This window comes from Amia ocellicauda (assembly GCF_036373705.1).
Source record: "Amia ocellicauda isolate fAmiCal2 chromosome 11 unlocalized genomic scaffold, fAmiCal2.hap1 SUPER_11_unloc_3, whole genome shotgun sequence".
Classification (NCBI taxonomy): Eukaryota; Metazoa; Chordata; class Actinopteri; order Amiiformes; family Amiidae; genus Amia; species Amia ocellicauda.
Window position 1 is genome coordinate 878,890 of NW_027102661.1, and position 20,586 is coordinate 899,475.

At 45.4% G+C, this 20,586-nt stretch overlaps 5 non-coding genes across 5 annotated transcripts; all 5 read right to left on the reverse strand.

Moving 5' to 3' along the window:
• Nucleotides 1-473: 473 nt before the first annotated feature.
• Nucleotides 474-546, reverse strand: trnav-aac (transfer RNA valine (anticodon AAC)). The gene has a single exon. It is a non-coding gene; the product is annotated as a tRNA-Val (tRNA).
• Nucleotides 547-7,141: 6,595 nt separating this feature from the next.
• Nucleotides 7,142-7,214, reverse strand: trnav-cac (transfer RNA valine (anticodon CAC)). The gene has a single exon. It is a non-coding gene; the product is annotated as a tRNA-Val (tRNA).
• A 3,348-nt stretch (nt 7,215-10,562) lies between these two features.
• Nucleotides 10,563-10,635, reverse strand: trnav-aac (transfer RNA valine (anticodon AAC)). Its single transcript has one exon. It is a non-coding gene; the product is annotated as a tRNA-Val (tRNA).
• Nucleotides 10,636-16,729: 6,094 nt separating this feature from the next.
• trnav-cac (transfer RNA valine (anticodon CAC)) lies at nt 16,730-16,802 on the reverse strand. The gene has a single exon. It is a non-coding gene; the product is annotated as a tRNA-Val (tRNA).
• Nucleotides 16,803-20,150: 3,348 nt separating this feature from the next.
• trnav-aac (transfer RNA valine (anticodon AAC)) lies at nt 20,151-20,223 on the reverse strand. Its single transcript has one exon. It is a non-coding gene; the product is annotated as a tRNA-Val (tRNA).
• Between the last annotated feature and the right edge of the window lie 363 nt (nt 20,224-20,586).

The following is a 20,586-nucleotide window of genomic DNA, read 5'->3' on the forward strand; positions in this document are numbered from 1 at the left end:
CGCTTTTACAGTGATTTTTTTTTTTTTTTTTATAGCGATGCTTTGTTTGGTATTAAACAAGTCACAAACTACTCAGAACAGCGTTTATCCCCGCAAAAGAGATATTTGGGTTTATTTTACAAAGCTTATAAATTATATAGGTTAAAAGTATTCTGAATGTTTTGATATCACACGCCATACCAACTGTTGTCTTCTACACCTTACGGTAGCAACAAATCTAACTACTGCTTTACTTTAACAATAATAATGACGGCGACCACGATGACAACAAGAACAACAACAACAACATCATCATCATCATCATCATCAGATTTTAATTAAAAGTGGCTACACCAGTGTTTACAATTTCAACCTGTCGACGGACGGACGCTCTGAGTGCATCGATTGCGGGCACTCCAATGAAGAAAAGACACCCACCGCCTCCGGGGAACCACGAGGGCAAGCATGACGAAAAGGGCCAGCCCACACTAGGCTGTTTCCGCCCGGTTTCGAACCGGGGACCTTTCTCGCGTTAGGCGAACGTGATAACCACTACACTACGGAAACTGACACCGCTGCCTCTTGCTTCAAATGGTTACCCTTAAAGCCTGCTGGTAAAACGGGCTCAGGTGTTTCAGGTCGGCTAGGCTGTGAGAAGTGCGGCGAAAGGATGCCATTTTCACAGACCTGTTTGGCATTGCTAAAGGGCACATCAGGACACTTCGGAAACTCTTTCAAAGGCAGGACGCCCTGCGCTCTGACAGTGCCTGCACTTAACCCAACAAGGTGATGCTGAATGGCTTGTTCAAACGGCTGGTGGTCTTCCGTCACCACCAGACTATGAGAGCTATACTGCGCCTTCAACTACATAAGAGTAGATAGTAGGGTTTTTTGGGCGCGGCCTATTTTGTTATGACGTATGCCCTAAGCTTATTAATATTCCTACGTCATAATTGGGGGGCGTGATTTTAGGTAGAGTTATTTCCTTAATTATTCCTACGTCATATCCGTCAGAAAGTGTGCACCCATAAAACCCTGAACAACAAGGCCACCCATAAATACCCCCACCCCTCTGAAGGCAACGCCCCGAAACTCTCCTCTCTATTTAAGAACCCGCGCTTCTTTTAGGCAATACCTCTTTAATTCTCAGCTTCTGAAACATCCCGCTTCTTCAACATGTCCAGCGACATCAACATGAAACCCCGCAAGAAACAATCCCGGGCAAGGGTTCCTGTACTCACCAATTTGAAGATTGAACGCTCCTGGGTGTTGTTCTGGGGGGCTCGACGGGGTTACCGCTTTAAAAGGGATCCCAGCTATGTTGGAGTGGAGCTTTTTGCTTTGGGAGAGAAGGAGGGTACGTTGGAACCTTTTGAGACGGTAATTGAATACTCTTATGAGGACTGGTTGAAGGTGATGGCCTGGAGAGATCTGGGGCTTGTGGATAAGACTCTAGAAGGCTTGCAAGAGGGTCCAAGAGAATGCGAAATGGAGTCTCCGACTCAGGGTTTTGAAAGGTGTGAATGGGAAAGCTTGCAGAACTACGACAGACGACGTGTGGGGTTTTGGAGGGGGGTCTGACGGCTCAGGGGCTACTCTCTTCTAAGAGGGCGGTGTGTCGTGACGTAGTGAAGAGATAGGATAAAAGGTGCAACAATTCATTCATGGTTTAAAATTAAAGAGAATGTCTTACCCGAAAGCTGCGGACGTCGACAGGCTCTACAGGCCTCTTCAAACCCGGGATCACCCCTGGTTCTATTCCCCAGATTTTGTATACACTCTGGAACCCTTTGACTGTGGTTACTCTCCAAGACCTCAGACCCCGGTCCCTCAGGACGAAACAACATGCGGTGCGATGGATGTCCAAATGAGTCTCGGGGATCCCCAGCCTCTGGAGCTCATGGAGGGCCTCGATTTTGCCGAACTGTCTACCGTCTGTGCGTCTCAGGAGGGGGTCAGTCCAATGGATGGAGAAACACCCCACAAACCACCAGGCGACCCAATGAGCATCGGACTGTCCCGGGGGCGTGATGAAGACGCAGGATTTATGCCCGGGGTATGTGACCAAGTAAGCAGAGTGGTTAAAAGCACCCTGGTGTATATTCTGAGTGCTCTCATCGACCGAGCTCTGAAAGAAGTCTGTCGGGGGTGTGAAGTGAATCACCCCAGTCAGTTGAGACACAGTTGTTTGTTTGAACCAGACCGTTACTATTTCCTGTTCTATTTCAACGTGTTTTACAGAAGACTGAACAAACCGTGGCTGAAACCGGCACTAATCAAGGCGCTCTCTTACTCCCACATACATGTCACTGTGGGACAAGTCCAGAAAATCATAGATGAGATTTTGCTGGAGCTGAAAAAGGAGCCGTTTATAATAGAGAAACTTGGGCAGCTGCTCAATGACCTGGATGAGCCGAGTAGAAAAACCGCTGGCAAGCTAAAAGCTTATTTCTTCCGTAAAGAAGTTAAAGCTGGGGGCAGCGACGAAGAATTCGACATCTACGCCACTGATTCAGACTCTGACCTGAACTAAGGGACTTTGAACATGGGGAATGTTCTGGACTGCTTCTGCAACTGGTTCTGTCATCAACACTCTGCAGCTAACCTGAGAGCGCTATTACACCATGTGCTTGACAGAAAAGTAGCCAACGCGAGCCTTTTCTCTACAGATTTAACCATCGATGAGGATCAACTTTCAAACCTGGAAAAGTGAATGGCTGCTGTAACAAAGACCGGGGGGTACGAACACTGGGATGAAGGGCTCAAGGGGGCCAAGAATGATATTAGGCCATTTCATCAACATCTGTATGACCTTTTACTGAGCATGTTTAATACACCTCTGTTTAATTTTAAAATAGGTCATAATGTTGTTTTATTTACATATGTAACTGAGGTGTGTGCCTACAAGATAAAGAAACAGGTATATTTGTTGATATAGATCAAGTAACCAATCATCTGATTTCATTTTGTCTGGACCGTAGAAAAAATTGTTGTGTATGTTATACTTTTCTCAAATGTCTTAAAAGGGGTATCTGCTCTCCTGAAGTTGAATAAAAAACCTTGTATAAAAACTTTGCGCATAGTGTGGGTCTGTGTGGTTATTTGACAGAATGACTCGGCAAGCTCCCCAAATACAGGAACTATACTACAACCCAGCCAAGATTGGGGGTTTGGCGGGTAAGAAGGGTTTTCAAAGAGGACTCGCTGAGGCCGGAGTGAAGGTTAATGATGTGGTTGTTTCAGAATGGTTACGGGAACAAGACGCCTATACCTAACATAAACCTCTCAGGATTAACTTTAAAAGAAACCGCGTATATGCAACTGACATAGACTCACAATGGCAAATGGATCTAGTCGATATGTCAAATTTATCAAAACATAACAATGGTCACAAATTGATGTTTATGTGTATCGATGTGTTATCAAAATATGCCTGGGCTCGCATTCTACATAATAAAACAGGTCGGGCGGTGACAAGGGCCTTTGAGGATATATTGTCCCAGGGTCGATGTCCTAAAAAACTGCAGACTGATAAAGGAAAAGAGTTTCTCAACAGAGAATTTCAGAATCTACTGAAGAGACACAAAATACATCATTTCACCACCGGTAATGAGCTTAGGGCATCGGTAGTGGAGAGGTTTAACCGCACCATAAAGACCAAAATGTGGAGATATTTTACAGCGGTCAACACGTTCAAGTATTTTGATAAAGTTCAGGATTTTATCGATGCTTACAACCAAGGGTATCACACCAGTATTAAAATGAAGCCTAAAGATGTTGATCAAAGTAATTCTTTTAAGGTCTATAAAAAATTATACGGACCATTTATTAAGAAGGGAAAAACTACTTATAAGTTCAACATCGGTGATGTGGTTCGCGTTTCAAAGCTAAGGAGTACTTTTGCCAAAGGTTATGAAGAAACATTTTCTGACGAATATTTTACAGTTACCGAACAGTTGGCTAGAGACCCACCCGTGTACCGGTTAAAAGACTATGACGGGGAGGATATAGAAGGAACGTTTTACGAAGCCGAGTTACAAAAAAATATTGTGGGTAAAGACAGTGTATACAGAGTTGAAAAGATATTAGCTGAAAAAACCCAGAACCGGAAAAAATATGTGTTGATGAAATGGCTTGGATGGCCTGAAAAGTTCAATAGTTGGGTCCCGGAACAACAGGTTTGCGATATTCAATCCTTATAACAACTTGCCCGCGGGTGTGTTGTGGGCATTACTTTCGATACTCAAGATGGAATCAGGAGGCTTCTACGTGACTCTACCCAGTAACGCCTCTCTCGATATATACCCTAAAAATGAAATATCCAGTTACACGGTACAATTTGGAAAATCTATAGATCTAAGGGGGTCGTGGGAAGTGGGGTTGGCGGAAATACAGTATCCTTACACTTGGGCTGTTTTACAAGATAAGGATGCCACCTTCGCCATTTTTGATGATGTTAAAAAGAGTCAATGGACATTCACGATACAAGGAGGTTATTATGACAATGTGGATAAAATATTAGATGAGATGCATAAACAGTTCTCAGAAGGCACCCTCAACATCAAGCTATATTACAACCCTATTAAAAACAGAGTGTACAAGGTGTCAAAACCAGGTATTAGCATTCAAACCAGCGGCCAACTGGGGCGTATATTTGGGATCTATTCTGACACAGAGAGCAGGTTCTCAGAAGTGGTGGGGCGGCTTTTACACTCTTTATGTGTATACGGATATCATAACCCACCAGAGGGTCGGGGATAGTTATGTCCCCCTTTTGAGAAATGTACTTATTAAAGGTAAAAGCAATGACATGGTCACAATTACTTATGACAAGCCACACTACGTACCAGTCTCAAAGACCCACTTTGACAACATCACGATCGAAGTCAAATCGGATCAGAATATCAACGTACCCTTCCGCTTCAGTAAAGTTATTGTCAAACTACATTTTCGACCCCTGAAACAGTTTGTACATTATTAAAATGGCTACCTCGAGGGGTTATGTAGATCCTAGCGCCTATGTGGATTATTACAAGATGCAAGCCGGGAACGGCTTGCCCGGTTTTGTAGGAGCCCCCACAATGTATGGCGCCGGTCTAGGAGGACTCTTTCATGGTCTCTTTAGAATGGCCGTACCCCTGCTTAAGAGAGGCTTTGCTATAGCCAGACCCCACTTGAAATCAGCGGCTAAAAATATTGTTAGTGACGTGTTCACCAATGTTATGAACCGGGCAGCTAGCCATGAGCATCAGGAGGGTTCGGGTCTCATGGTAATGGCGAGGAGGAAGGGTAAAAGAAGAAACAGCATGTGTCCACCAGGGCGACGAAGATCCGTGGCTAACAAAAAACGAAGAATCTCTCATTCTCCAACATATCGTGGAAACACTCGGAGAAGGAAGCAGCACAAGAAAAAACCTGCAAAAAGAAAGTCTCAAAGAAAGAAAAATAGAGCCTCAGGATACATCTTTTAAACATGTCTTTTGTCAACAGTCTATCGGAAGAATGCGTCAAATCAGAACTGGATCTGTTTACAGTTCCATACACTCAAACGAGTATAGATGAGATCATATATGTAGAGATTCCCCCTCTTTCTGCAATTTCAGACACGGCCCCTCTGGAGTTTTTTATAGCTGGCAATGGCGAGGATTATATTGATTTGAATAACACATTTATTTTAATGAACTGTAAAGTGACTGATTAGGATGGCGATGCAATCGAGAAGACGGCCAACGCTGGGGTCATCAATTAATCAATTACCCGGTGGCCACCATGTTTTCACAGGTGGATGTGACCCTGGGAGATCGGCTCATTAGTCAAAGCAGCAATACTTACCCCTATAGAGCCATGATGGAGTGTATCCTTAATTATAGTGAGGAGACCCTAAGCAAACAGTTCAGCCCCGGCCTTCTCTTCAAAGACATCCCGGAAGCTATGGACGACAAGGATCCAGAGGGACTCAATAAGGGTTTGCAAAAAAGATCGGCCTCTTCAACAGAAGGGAGGACCTTTGAGCTAATGGGGCATATCCATGCAGACATATTTTTCCAAGAAAAACTCATGCTCAACGGGGTAGACATTAAAATTAAAATGATCCGTAGTAAAAGTGCTTTTTGTCTGATGACCCCTGATACGGAAAAATATAAACTGACCATATTATCGGCCTCGCTGTTTGTGAAATAAGTGTCCGTCTCCCCGGCGGTTAAACTAGGACACGCGCTGGCGTTAGTGACGGCAAACGCCAAGTACCCGATCGAAAGAGTCTATATGAAAGTCCACAGTATCCCCGCAGGGACACGGGTGATGAACCAGGAAAATCTGTTTCTAGGACAGCTCCCAAAACAGGTTATTATAGGTCTCGTGGATAATGATGCATTTACCGGGGTTTACAACAAGAACACCTTTAACTTTAAACATTATAACGCGGAATTTATAGCATTGTACGTCGATGGTGTGCAGGTTCCATCCAGACCTTTTCAACCTGACTTTGAAAACGGCAATGCGGTTCGTGAATATTACAGTCTAGTACTGGCTACGGGTCGCCATCTCAAGGATCAAACTCTGCTGATCGATCGCCGGGAATACTGCAGCGGTTACACCCTGTATGGTTTCAACCTGACCCCTGACGAAGAGTGTGGACAACATTTTTCACTGATGAAGACGGGCAATATGCGTTTGGAGATGCGTTTCAAGCAGCCTCTACCACACACTGTAAATATGGTCGTGTATGCTGTGTTTGACAACATTATTGAGGTGAATCAGAGGAGAAACGTTCTGTATGATTATTATTAAAATGAACACCAGAGAGCTCAACCACATCATGAATGCCCTGGCCGGCTCACGGAAACTGTTTCAAGGAGTCTACGCCTGCGATCAGCTGCCTAAATTTAAGATCAAGAATTTACCTGCAATGTACATAATCAACACACACCCTAAAAATATGCCCGGAGAACATTGGCTGGCTATTTATCTAAGGGAGGACCACCGTGGTGAATTTTTTGATTCCTATGCAAACCCCCCGGATTTCAGACCTTTCCCTCGGAAGATCAATAACTTTCTGCTCAACAACTGTCAAGAAACCATTTACAGCGGTCGTCAAGTACAAAGTCTTCAGACCTTCACTTGTGGTCAGCACTGTGTGCACTAGCACGCATGCACCGCGGGTTGTTTCCGCCCGGTTTCGAACCAGGGACCTTTCGCGTGTGAGGCGAACGTGATAGCCACTACACTACGGAAACCGACCTGTCCTGGTGTTTCGAATGGCTCCCATCGAAGCCGGCTGGTAAAACGCGCACAGGCGTTTCCCGTGGGCCAGCCTGTGAGATAAAGGTTTCTACACTCACCTAAAGGATTATTAGGAACACCTGTTCAATAACCAACCAATCATATGGCAGTTGCTTCAATGCATTTAGGGGTGTGGTCCTGGTCAAGACAATCTCCTGAACTCCAAACTGAAAGTCTGAATGGGAAAGAAAGGTGATTTAAGCAATTTTGAGCGTGGCATGGTTGTTGGTGCCAGACGGGCTGGTCTGAGTATTTCACAATCTGCTCAGTTACTGGGATTTTCACGCACAACCATTTCTAGGGTTTACAAAGAATGGTGTGAAAAGGGAAAAACATCCAGTATGCGGCAGTCCTGTGGGCGAAAATGCCTTGTTGATGCTAGAGGTCAGAGGAGAATGGGCCGACTGATTCAAGCTGATAGAAGAGCAACTTTGACTGAAATAACCACTCGTTACAACCGAGGTATGCAGCAAAGCATTTGTGAAGCCACAACACGTACAACCTTGAGGCGGATGGGCTACAACAGCAGAAGACCCCACCGGGTACCACTCATCTCCACTACAAATAGGAAAAAGAGGCTACAATTTGCACAAACTCACCAAAATTGGACAGTTGTTGCCTGGTCTGATGAGTCTCGATTTCTGTTGAGACATTCAGATGGTAGAGTCAGAATTTGACGTAAACAGAATGAGAACATGGATCCATCATGCCTTGTTACCACTGTGCAGGCTGGTGGTGGTGGTGTAATGGTGTGGGGGATGTTTTCTTGGCACACTTTAGGCTCCTTAGTGCCAATTGGGCATCGTTTAAATGCCACGGCCTACCTGAGCATTGTTTCTGACCATGTCCATCCCTTTATGACCACCATGTACCCATCCTCTGATGGCTACTTCCAGCAGGATAATGCACCATGTCACAAAGGTTGAATCATTTCAAATTGGTTTCTTGAACATGACAATGAGTTCACTGTACTAAACTGGCCCCCACAGTCACCAGATCTCAACCCAATAGAGCATCTTTGGGATGTGGTGGAACGGGAGCTTCGTGCCCTGGATGTGCATCCCACAAATCTCCATCAACTGCAAGATGCTATCCTATCAATATGGGCCAACATTTCTAAAGAATGCTTTCAGCACCTTGTTGAATCAATGCCACGTAGAATTAAGTCAGTTCTGAAGGCGAAAGGGTGTCAAACATAGTATTAGTATGGTGTTCCTAATAATCCTTTAGGTGAGTGTATTTTCACTGACCTATTTTGCATTGCTCAAGGACACATCAGGACACTTTGGAAACTCTTTCAAAGGAAGAACGCCCTGAGCTATGACAAGACTTACACTTACCCCAACAAGGTGATGCTCAATGGCTTGTTCAAACAGCTGCTGCTCGTCTTGTGCCACCATCAGACAATCACAGAGCTATTGTGCCTTCTACACCTTACGGTAGCTTTACTTTAACAATAATAATGACGGCGACCACGACGACAAAAAGAAAAACAAGAACAACAACAACAACAACAAGAACAATAACATCATCATCAGATTTTAATTAAAAGTGGCTACACCAGCGTTTACAATTTCAACCTGTCGACGGACGGACGCTCTGAGTCCAACAATTTCGGGAACTCCAATGAAGAAAAGCCACCTACCGCCTCTGGGGAACCACGAGGGCAAGCAGGACGAAAAGGGCCGGCCCACAGCAGGCTCTTTCCGCCCGGTTTCAAACCGGGGACCTTTCGTGCGTTAGGCGAACGTGATAGCCACTACACTACGGAAACCAACCCGTCCTGGTGTTTCGAATAACTCCTATCGAAGCCGGCTGGTAAAACGCACACAGGCGTTTCCCGTGGGCCAGCCTGTGAGATAAAGGTTTCTATTTTCACTGACCTATTTTGCATTGCTCAAGGGCACATCAGGACACTTTGGAAACTCTTTCAAAGGAAGAACGCCCTGAGCAATGACAAGACTTACACTTACCCCAACAAGGTGATGCTCAATGGCTTGTTCAAACAGCTGCTGCTCGTCTTGTGCCACCATCAGACAATCACAGAGCTATTGTGCCTTCTGCACCTTACGGTAGCAACAAATCTAACTACTGCTTTACTTTAACATTAATAATGACGGCGACTACGACGACAACAAGAACAACAACAACAACAACAACATCAACAAGAACAACAACAACATCATCATCATCATCATCAGATTTTAATTAAAAGTGGCTACACCAGCGTTTACAATTTCAACCTGTCGACGGACGGACGCTCTGAGTGCACCGATTTCGGGATACTTCGGAAACTCTTTCAAAGGCAGGACGCCCTGCGATCAGACAGTGCCTGCACTTAGCCCAACAAGGTGATGCTGAATGGCTTGTTCAAACGGCTGGTGGTCTTCCGTCACCACCAGACTATCAGAGCTATTTTGCGCCTTCAACTACATAAGAGTAACAGCAATGTCACCGATCCTGCTACGGTCGTATTGCAACAGCAACGACATGTATCGATTTTAAAAGTGTCAGTTCCAGCGCCTCGCAAAGCTACCCTTCTGCGATCATTTGTTCTCAAGGTCAGGATTTCTTGCCACTCCGAGGAAGAGAAAACGACGGCCGGCCATGGGGCAGAGAGATGAGGACGGGTAACACGGCACTGGCACGCGTGCACCGCGGGTTGTTTCCGCCCAGTTTCGAACCAGGGACTTCTCGCGTGTGAGGCGAACATGATAGCCACTACACTACAGAAACCAACCTGTCCTGGGGTTTCGATTGGCTCCCATCGAAGCAGGCTGGTAAAACGCGCACAGGCGTTTCCCGTGGGCCTGCCTGTGAGATAAAGGTTTCTATTTTCACTGACCTATATTGCATTGCTCAAGGGCACATCAGGACACTTTGGAAACTCTTTTAAAGGAAGAATGCCCTGAGCTATGACAAGACTTACACTTACCCCAACAAGGTGATGCTCAATGGCTTGTTCAAACAGCTGCTGCTCGTCTTGTGCCACCATCAGACAATCACAGAGCTATTGTGCCTTCTACACCTTACGGTAGCAACAAATCTAACTACTGCTTTACTTTAACAATAATAATGACGGCGACCACGATGACAACAAGAACAACAACAACAACATCATCATCATCATCATCATCAGATTTTAATTAAAAGTGGCTACACCAGCGTTTACAATTTCAACCTGTCGACGGACGGACGCTCTGAGAGCACCGATTTCGGGCACTCCAATGAAGAAAAGCTACCCACCGCCTCCGGGGAACCACGAGGGCAAACAGGACGAAAAGGGCCGGCCCACAGCAGGCTGTTTCCGCCCGGTTTCGAACCGGGGACCTTTCGCGTGTTAGGCGAACGTGATAACCGCTACACTACGGAAACTGACACCGCCACGTCTTGCTTCAAACGGTTACCGTTGAAGCCTGCTGGTAAAACGGGCTCAGGCATTTCAGGTCGGCTAGACTGTGAGATGGCGTCTGAAGTGCCGCGAAAGGATGCCATTTTCACAGACCTGTTTGGCATTGCTAAAGGGCACATCAGGACACTTCGGAAACTCTTTCAAAGGCAGGACGCCCTGCGCTCTGACAGTGCCTGCACTTAGCCCAACAAGGTGATGCTGAATGGCTTGTTCAAACGGCTGGTGGTCTTCCGTCACCACCAGACTATCAGAGCTATACTGCGCCTTCAACTACATAAGAGTAGATAGTAGGGTTTTTTGGGCGCGGCCTATTTTGTTATGACGTATGCCCTAAGCTTATTAATATTCCTACGTCATAATTGGGGGGCGTGATTTTAGGTAGAGTTATTTCCTTAATTATTCCTACGTCATATCCGTCAGAAAGTGTACACCCATAAAACCCTGAACATCAAGGCCACCCATAAATACCCCCACCCCTCTGAAGGCAACGCCCCGAAACTCTCCTCTCTATTTAAGAACCCGCGCTGCTTTTAGGCAATACCTCTTTAATTCTCAGCATCAGAAACATCCCGCTTCTTCAACATGTCCAGCGACATCAACATGAAACCCCGCAAGAAACAATCCCGGTCAAGGGTTCCTGTACTCACCAATTTGAAGATTGAACGCTCCTGGGTGTTGTTCTGGGGGGCTCGACGGGGTTACCGCTTTAAAAGGGATCCCAGCTATGTTGGAGTGGAGCTTTTTGCTTTGGGAGAGAAGGAGGGTACGTTGGAACCTTTTGAGACGGTAATTGAATACTCTTATGAGGACTGGTTGAAGGTGATGGCCTGGAGAGATCTGGGGCTTGTGGATAAGACTCTAGAAGGCTTGCAAGAGGGTCCAAGAGAATGCGAAATGGAGTCTCCGACTCAGGGTTTTGAAAGGTGTGAATGGGAAAGCTTGCAGAACTACGGTAGAGTGGTGAAGAGTCTATCTCTAACTACAGATCGTAAGGTTTTGTTTAGCAGTACCCTGATTACAAACCCTATTGAAGGGGGTGTGGAGGATCCAGAAAAACAGGTTACTGAAATTATGTTTAACGCCGTGGACTGGCCGTTCTTGAAAGAGGTCATAAACTGTATAAATGATGGTTTTGACATCTTGACCAAATGTTCGCAACTGGATTTGGTTAGAAGGAGAATATGCTGGATTATGGATTATATATCCCCCTTGAATGACGACGACGATGATAAAACAGACGACGTGTGGGGTTTTGGAGGGGGGTCTGACGGCTCAGGGGCTACTCTCTTCTAAGAGGGCGGTGTGTCGTGACGTAGTGAAGAGATAGGATAAAAGGCGCAACAATTCAATCATGGTTGAAAATTAAAGAGAATGTCTTACCTGAAAGCTGCGGACGTCGACAGGCTCTACAGGCCTCTTCAAACCCGGGATCACCCCTGGTTCTATTCCCCAGATTTTGTATACACTCTGGAACCCTTTGACTGCGGTTACTCTCCAAGACCTCAGACCCTGGACTGCTTCTGCAACTGGTTCTGTCATCAACACTCTGCAGCTAACCTGAGAGCGCTATTACACCATGTGCTTGACAGAAAAGTAGCCAACGCGAGCCTTTTCTCTACAGATTTAACCATCGATGAGGATCAACTTTCAAACCTGGAAAAGTTAATGGCTGCTGTAACAAAGACCGGGGGGTACGAACACTGGGATGAAGCGCTCAAGGGGGCCAAGAATGATATTAGGCCATTTCATCAACATCTGTATGACCTTTTACTGAGCATGTTTAATACACCTCTGTTTACTTTTAAAATAGGTCATATTGTTGTTTTATTTACATATGTAACTGAGGTGTGTGCCTACAAGATAAAGAAACAGGTATATTTGTTGATATAGATCAAGTAACCAATCATCTGATTTCTTTTTGTCTGGACCGTAGAAAAAATTGTTGTGTATGTTATACTTTTCTCAAATGTCTAAAAAGGGGTATCTGCTCTCCTGAAGTTGAATAAAAAACCTTGTATAAAAACTTTGCGCATAGTGTGGGTCTGTGTGGTTATTTGACAGAATGACTCGGCAAGCTCCCCAAATGCAGGAACTATACTACAACCCAGCCAAGATTGGGGGTTTGGCGGGTAAGAAGGGTTTTCAAAGAGGACTCGCTGAGGCCGGAGTGAAGGTTAATGATGTGGTTGTTTCAGAATGGTTACGGGAACAAGACGCCTATACCTTACATAAACCTCTCAGGATTAACTTTAAAAGAAACCGCGTATATGCAACTGACATAGACTCACAATGGCAAATGGATCTAGTCGATATGTCAAATTTATCAAAACATAACAATGGTCACAAATTGATGTTGATGTGTATCGATGTGTTATCAAAATATGCCTGGGCTCGCATTCTACATAATAAAACAGGTCGGGCGGTGACAAGGGCCTTTGAGGATATATTGTCCCAGGGTCGATGTCCTAAAAAACTGCAGACTGATAAAGGAAAAGAGTTTCTCAACAGAGAATTTCAGAATCTACTGAAGAGACACAAAATACATCATTTCACCACCGGTAATGAGCTTAAGGCATCGGTAGTGGAGAGGTTTAACCGCACCATAAAGACCAAAATGTGGAGATATTTTACAGCGGTCAACACGTTCAAGTATTTTGATAAAGTTCAGGATTTTATCGATACTTACAACCAAGGGTATCACACCAGTATTAAAATGAAGCCTATAGATGTGGATCAAAGTAATTCTTTTAAGGTCTATAAAAAATTATACGGACCATTTATTAAGAAGGGAAAAACTACTTATAAGTTCAACATCTGTGATGTGGTTCGCGTTTCAAAGCTAAGGAGTACTTTTACAGTTACCAAACAGTTGGCTAGAGACCCCCCCGTGTACCGGTTAAAAGACTATGACGGGGAGAATATAGAAGGAACGTTTTACGAAGCCGAGTTACAAAAAATTATTGTGGGTAAAGACAGTGTATACAGAGTTGAAAAGATATTAGCTGAAAAAACCCAGAACCGGAAAAAATATGTGTTGATGAAATGGCTTGGATGGCCTGAAAAGTTCAATAGTTGGGTCCCGGAACAACAGGTTTGCGATATTCAATCCTTATAACAACATGCCCGCGGGTGTGTTGGGGGCATTACTTTCGATACTCAAGATCGAATCAGGAGGCTTCTACGTGACTCTACCCAGTAACGCCTCTCTCGATATATACCCTAAAAATGAAATATTTGGAATTTGGAAAATCTATAGATCTAAGGGGGTCGTGGGAAGTGGGGTTGGCGGAAATACAGTATCCTTACACTTGGGCTGTTTTACAAGATAAGGATGCCACCTTCGCCATTTTTGATGATGTTAAAAAGAGTCAATGGACATTCACGATACAAGGAGGTTATTATGACAATGTGGATAAAATATTAGATGAGATGCATAAACAGTTCTCAGAAGGCACCCCCAACATCAAGCTATATTACAACCCTATTAAAAACAGAGTGTACAAGGTGTCAAAACCAGGTATTAGCATTCAAACCAGCGGCCAACTGGGGCGTATATTTGGGTTCTATTCTGACACAGAGAGCAGGTTCTCAGAAGTGGTGGGGCGGCTTTTACACTCTTTATGTGTATACGGATATCATAACCCACCAGAGGGTCGGGGATAGTTATGTACCCCTTTTGAGAAATGTACTTATTAAAGGTAAAAGCAATGACATGGTCACAATTACTTATGACAAACCACACTACGTACCAGTCTCAAAGACCCACTTTGACAACATCACGATCGAAGTATAATCGGATCAGAATATCAACGTACCCTTCCGCTTCGGTAAAGTTAATGTCAAACTACATTTTCGACCCCTGAAACAGTGTGTACATTATTAAAATGGCTACCTCGAGGGGTTATGTAGATCCTAGCGCCTATGTGGATTATTACAAGATGCAAGATGGAACGGCTTGCCCGGTATTGTAGGAGCCCCCACAATGTATGGCGCCGGTCGAGGAGGACTCTTTCGTGGTCTCTTTAGAATGGCCATACCCCTGCTTAAGAGAGGCTTTGCTATAGCCAGACCCCACTTGAAATCAGCGGCTAAAAATATTGTTAGTGACGTGTTCACCAATGTTATGAACCGGGCAGCTAGCCATGAGCATCAGGAGGGTTCGGGTCTCATGGTAATGGCGAGGAGGGGGGGTAAAAGAAGAAACAGCATGTGTCCACCAGGGGGCGACAAAGATCCGTGGCTAACAAAAAACGAAGAATCTCTCATTCTCCAACATATCGTGGAAACACTCGGAGAAGGAAGCAGCACAAGAAAAAACCTGCATAAAGAAAGTATCAAAGAAAGAAAAATAGAGCCTCAGGATACATCTTTTAAACATGTCTTTTGTCAACAGTCTATCGGAAGAATGCGTCAAATCAGAACTGGATCTGTTTACAGTTCCATACACTCAAACGAGTATAGATAAGAGCATATATGTAGAGATTCCCCCTCTTTCTGCAATTTCAGACACGGCCCCTCTGGAGTTTTTTATAGCTGGCAATGGCGAGGATTATATTGATTTGAATAACACATTTATTTTAATGAACTGTAAAGTGACTGATGAGGATGGCGATGCAATCGAGAAGACGACCAACGCTGGGGTCATCAATTACCCGGTGGCCACCATGTTTTCACAGGTGGATGTGACCCTGGGAGATCGGCTCATTAGTCAAAGCAGCAATACTTACCCCTATAGAGCCATGATGGAGTGTATCCTTAATTATAGTGAGGAGACCCTAAGCAAACAGTTCAGCCCCGGCCTTTTCTTCAAAGACATCCCGGAAGCTATGGACGACAAGGATCCAGAGGGACTCAATAAGGGTTTGCAAAAAAGAACGGCCTCTTCAACAGAAGGGAGGACCTTTGAGCTAATGGGGCATATCCATGCAGACATATTTTTCCAAGAAAAACTCATGCTCAACGGGGTAGACATTAAAATTAAAATGATCCGTAGTAAAAGTGCTTTTTGTCTGATGACCCCTGATACTGAAAAATATAAACTGACCATATTATCGGCCTCGCTGTTTGTGAAAAAAGTGTCCGTCTCCCCGGCGGTTAAACTAGGACACGCGCAGGCGTTAATGACGGCAAACGCCAAGTACCCGATCGAAAGAGTCTATATGAAAGTCCACAGTATCCCCGCAGGGACACGGGTGATGAACCAGGAAAATCTGTTTCTAGGACAGCTCCCAAAACAGGTTATTATAGGTCTCGAAGATAATGATGCATTTACCGGGGTTTACAACAAGAACCCCTTTAACTTTAAACATTATAACGCGGAATTTATAGCGTTGTACGTCGATGGTGTGCAGGTTCCATCCAGACCTTTTCAACCTGACTTTGAAAACGGCAATGCGGTTCGTGAATATGACAGTCTAGTACTGGCTACGGGTCGCCATCTCAAGGATCAAACTCTGCTGATCGATCGCCGGGAATACTGCAGCGGTTACACCCTGTACGGTTTCAACCTGACCCCTGACGAAGAGTGTGGACAACATTTTTCACTGATGAAGACGGGCAATATGCGTTTGGAGATGCGTTTCAAGCAGCCTCTACCACGCACTGTAAATATGGTCGTGTATGCAGTGTTTGACAACATTATTGAGGTGAATCAGAGGAGAAACGTTATGTATGATTATTATTAAAATGAAGACCAGAGAGCTCAACCACATCATGAATGCCCTGGCCGGCTCACGGAAACTGTTTCAAGGAGTCTACGCCTGCGATCAGCTGCCTAAATTTAAGATCAAGAATTTACCTGCAATGTACATAATCAACACACACCCTAAAAATATGCCCGGAGAACATTGGCTGGCTATTTATCTAAGGGAGGACCACCGTGGTGAATTTTTTGATTCCTATGCAAACCCCCCGGATTTCAGACCTTTCCCTCGGAAGATCAATAACTTTCTGCTCAACAACTGTCAAGAAACCATTTACAGCGGTCGTCAAGTACAAAGTCTTCAGACCTTCACTTGTGGTCAGCACTGTGTGCACTAGCACGCATGCACCGCGGGTTGTTTCCGCCCGGTTTCGAACCAGGGACCTTTCGCGTGTGAGGCGAACGTGATAGCCACTACACTACGGAAACCGACCTGTCCTGGTGTTTCGAATGGCTCCCATCGAAGCCGGCTGGTAAAACGCGCACAGGCGTTTCCCGTGGGCCAGCCTGTGAGATAAAGGTTTCTACACTCACCTAAAGGATTATTAGGAACACCTGTTCAATAACCAACCAATCATATGGCAGTTGCTTCAATGCATTTAGGGGTGTGGTCCTGGTCAAGACAATCTCCTGAACTCCAAACTGAAAGTCTGAATGGGAAAGAAAGGTGATTTAAGCAATTTTGAGCGTGGCATGGTTGTTGGTGCCAGACGGGCTGGTCTGAGTATTTCACAATCTGCTCAGTTACTGGGATTTTCACGCACAACCATTTCTAGGGTTTACAAAGAATGGTGTGAAAAGGGAAAAACATCCAGTATGCGGCAGTCCTGTGGGCGAAAATGCCTTGTTGATGCTAGAGGTCAGAGGAGAATGGGCCGACTGATTCAAGCTGATAGAAGAGCAACTTTGACTGAAATAACCACTCGTTACAACCGAGGTATGCAGCAAAGCATTTGTGAAGCCACAACACGTACAACCTTGAGGCGGATGGGCTACAACAGCAGAAGACCCCACCGGGTACCACTCATCTCCACTACAAATAGGAAAAAGAGGCTACAATTTGCACAAACTCACCAAAATTGGACAGTTGTTGCCTGGTCTGATGAGTCTCGATTTCTGTTGAGACATTCAGATGGTAGAGTCAGAATTTGACGTAAACAGAATGAGAACATGGATCCATCATGCCTTGTTACCACTGTGCAGGCTGGTGGTGGTGGTGTAATGGTGTGGGGGATGTTTTCTTGGCACACTTTAGGCTCCTTAGTGCCAATTGGGCATCGTTTAAATGCCACGGCCTACCTGAGCATTGTTTCTGACCATGTCCATCCCTTTATGACCACCATGTACCCATCCTCTGATGGCTACTTCCAGCAGGATAATGCACCATGTCACAAAGGTTGAATCATTTCAAATTGGTTTCTTGAACATGACAATGAGTTCACTGTACTAAACTGGCCCCCACAGTCACCAGATCTCAACCCAATAGAGCATCTTTGGGATGTGGTGGAACGGGAGCTTCGTGCCCTGGATGTGCATCCCACAAATCTCCATCAACTGCAAGATGCTATCCTATCAATATGGGCCAACATTTCTAAAGAATGCTTTCAGCACCTTGTTGAATCAATGCCACGTAGAATTAAGTCAGTTCTGAAGGCGAAAGGGTGTCAAACATAGTATTAGTATGGTGTTCCTAATAATCCTTTAGGTGAGTGTATTTTCACTGACCTATTTTGCATTGCTCAAGGACACATCAGGACACTTTGGAAACTCTTTCAAAGGAAGAACGCCCTGAGCTATGACAAGACTTACACTTACCCCAACAAGGTGATGCTCAATGGCTTGTTCAAACAGCTGCTGCTCGTCTTGTGCCACCATCAGACAATCACAGAGCTATTGTGCCTTCTACACCTTACGGTAGCTTTACTTTAACAATAATAATGACGGCGACCACGACGACAAAAAGAAAAACAAGAACAACAACAACAACAACAAGAACAATAACATCATCATCAGATTTTAATTAAAAGTGGCTACACCAGCGTTTACAATTTCAACCTGTCGACGGACGGACGCTCTGAGTCCAACAATTTCGGGAACTCCAATGAAGAAAAGCCACCTACCGCCTCTGGGGAACCACGAGGGCAAGCAGGACGAAAAGGGCCGGCCCACAGCAGGCTCTTTCCGCCCGGTTTCAAACCGGGGACCTTTCGTGCGTTAGGCGAACGTGATAGCCACTACACTACGGAAACCAACCCGTCCTGGTGTTTCGAATAACTCCTATCGAAGCCGGCTGGTAAAACGCACACAGGCGTTTCCCGTGGGCCAGCCTGTGAGATAAAGGTTTCTATTTTCACTGACCTATTTTGCATTGCTCAAGGGCACATCAGGACACTTTGGAAACTCTTTCAAAGGAAGAACGCCCTGAGCAATGACAAGACTTACACTTACCCCAACAAGGTGATGCTCAATGGCTTGTTCAAACAGCTGCTGCTCGTCTTGTGCCACCATCAGACAATCACAGAGCTATTGTGCCTTCTGCACCTTACGGTAGCAACAAATCTAACTACTGCTTTACTTTAACATTAATAATGACGGCGACTACGACGACAACAAGAACAACAACAACAACAACAACATCAACAAGAACAACAACAACATCATCATCATCATCATCAGATTTTAATTAAAAGTGGCTACACCAGCGTTTACAATTTCAACCTGTCGACGGACGGACGCACTGAGTGCACCGATTTCGGGATACTTCGGAAACTCTTTCAAAGGCAGGACGCCCTGCGATCAGACAGTGCCTGCACTTAGCCCAACAAGGTGATGCTGAATGGCTTGTTCAAACGGCTGGTGGTCTTCCGTCACCACCAGACTATCAGAGCTATTTTGCGCCTTCAACTACATAAGAGTAACAGCAATGTCACCGATCCTGCTACGGTCGTATTGCAACAGCAACGACATGTATCGATTTTAAAAGTGTCAGTTCCAGCGCCTCGCAAAGCTACCCTTCTGCGATCATTTGTTCTCAAGGTCAGGATTTCTTGCCACTCCGAGGAAGAGAAAACGACGGCCGGCCATGGGGCAGAGAGATGAGGACGGGTAACACGGCACTGGCACGCGTGCACCGCGGGTTGTTTCCGCCCAGTTTCGAACCAGGGACTTCTCGCGTGTGAGGCGAACATGATAGCCACTACACTACAGAAACCAACCTGTCCTGGGGTTTCGATTGGCTCCCATCGAAGCAGGCTGGTAAAACGCGCACAGGCGTTTCCCGTGGGCCTGCCTGTGAGATAAAGGTTTCTATTTTCACTGACCTATATTGCATTGCTCAAGGGCACATCAGGACACTTTGGAAACTCTTTTAAAGGAAGAATGCCCTGAGCTATGACAAGACTTACACTTACCCCAACAAGGTGATGCTCAATGGCTTGTTCAAACAGCTGCTGCTCGTCTTGTGCCACCATCAGACAATCACAGAGCTATTGTGCCTTCTACACCTTACGGTAGCAACAAATCTAACTACTGCTTTACTTTAACAATAATAATGACGGCGACCACGATGACAACAAGAACAACAACAACAACATCATCATCATCATCATCATCAGATTTTAATTAAAAGTGGCTACACCAGCGTTTACAATTTCAACCTGTCGACGGACGGACGCTCTGAGAGCACCGATTTCGGGCACTCCAATGAAGAAAAGCTACCCACCGCCTCCGGGGAACCACGAGGGCAAACAGGACGAAAAGGGCCGGCCCACAGCAGGCTGTTTCCGCCCGGTTTCGAACCGGGGACCTTTCGCGTGTTAGGCGAACGTGATAACCGCTACACTACGGAAACTGACACCGCCACGTCTTGCTTCAAACGGTTACCGTTGAAGCCTGCTGGTAAAACGGGCTCAGGCATTTCAGGTCGGCTAGACTGTGAGATGGCGTCTGAAGTGCCGCGAAAGGATGCCATTTTCACAGACCTGTTTGGCATTGCTAAAGGGCACATCAGGACACTTCGGAAACTCTTTCAAAGGCAGGACGCCCTGCGCTCTGACAGTGCCTGCACTTAGCCCAACAAGGTGATGCTGAATGGCTTGTTCAAACGGCTGGTGGTCTTCCGTCACCACCAGACTATCAGAGCTATACTGCGCCTTCAACTACATAAGAGTAGATAGTAGGGTTTTTTGGGCGCGGCCTATTTTGTTATGACGTA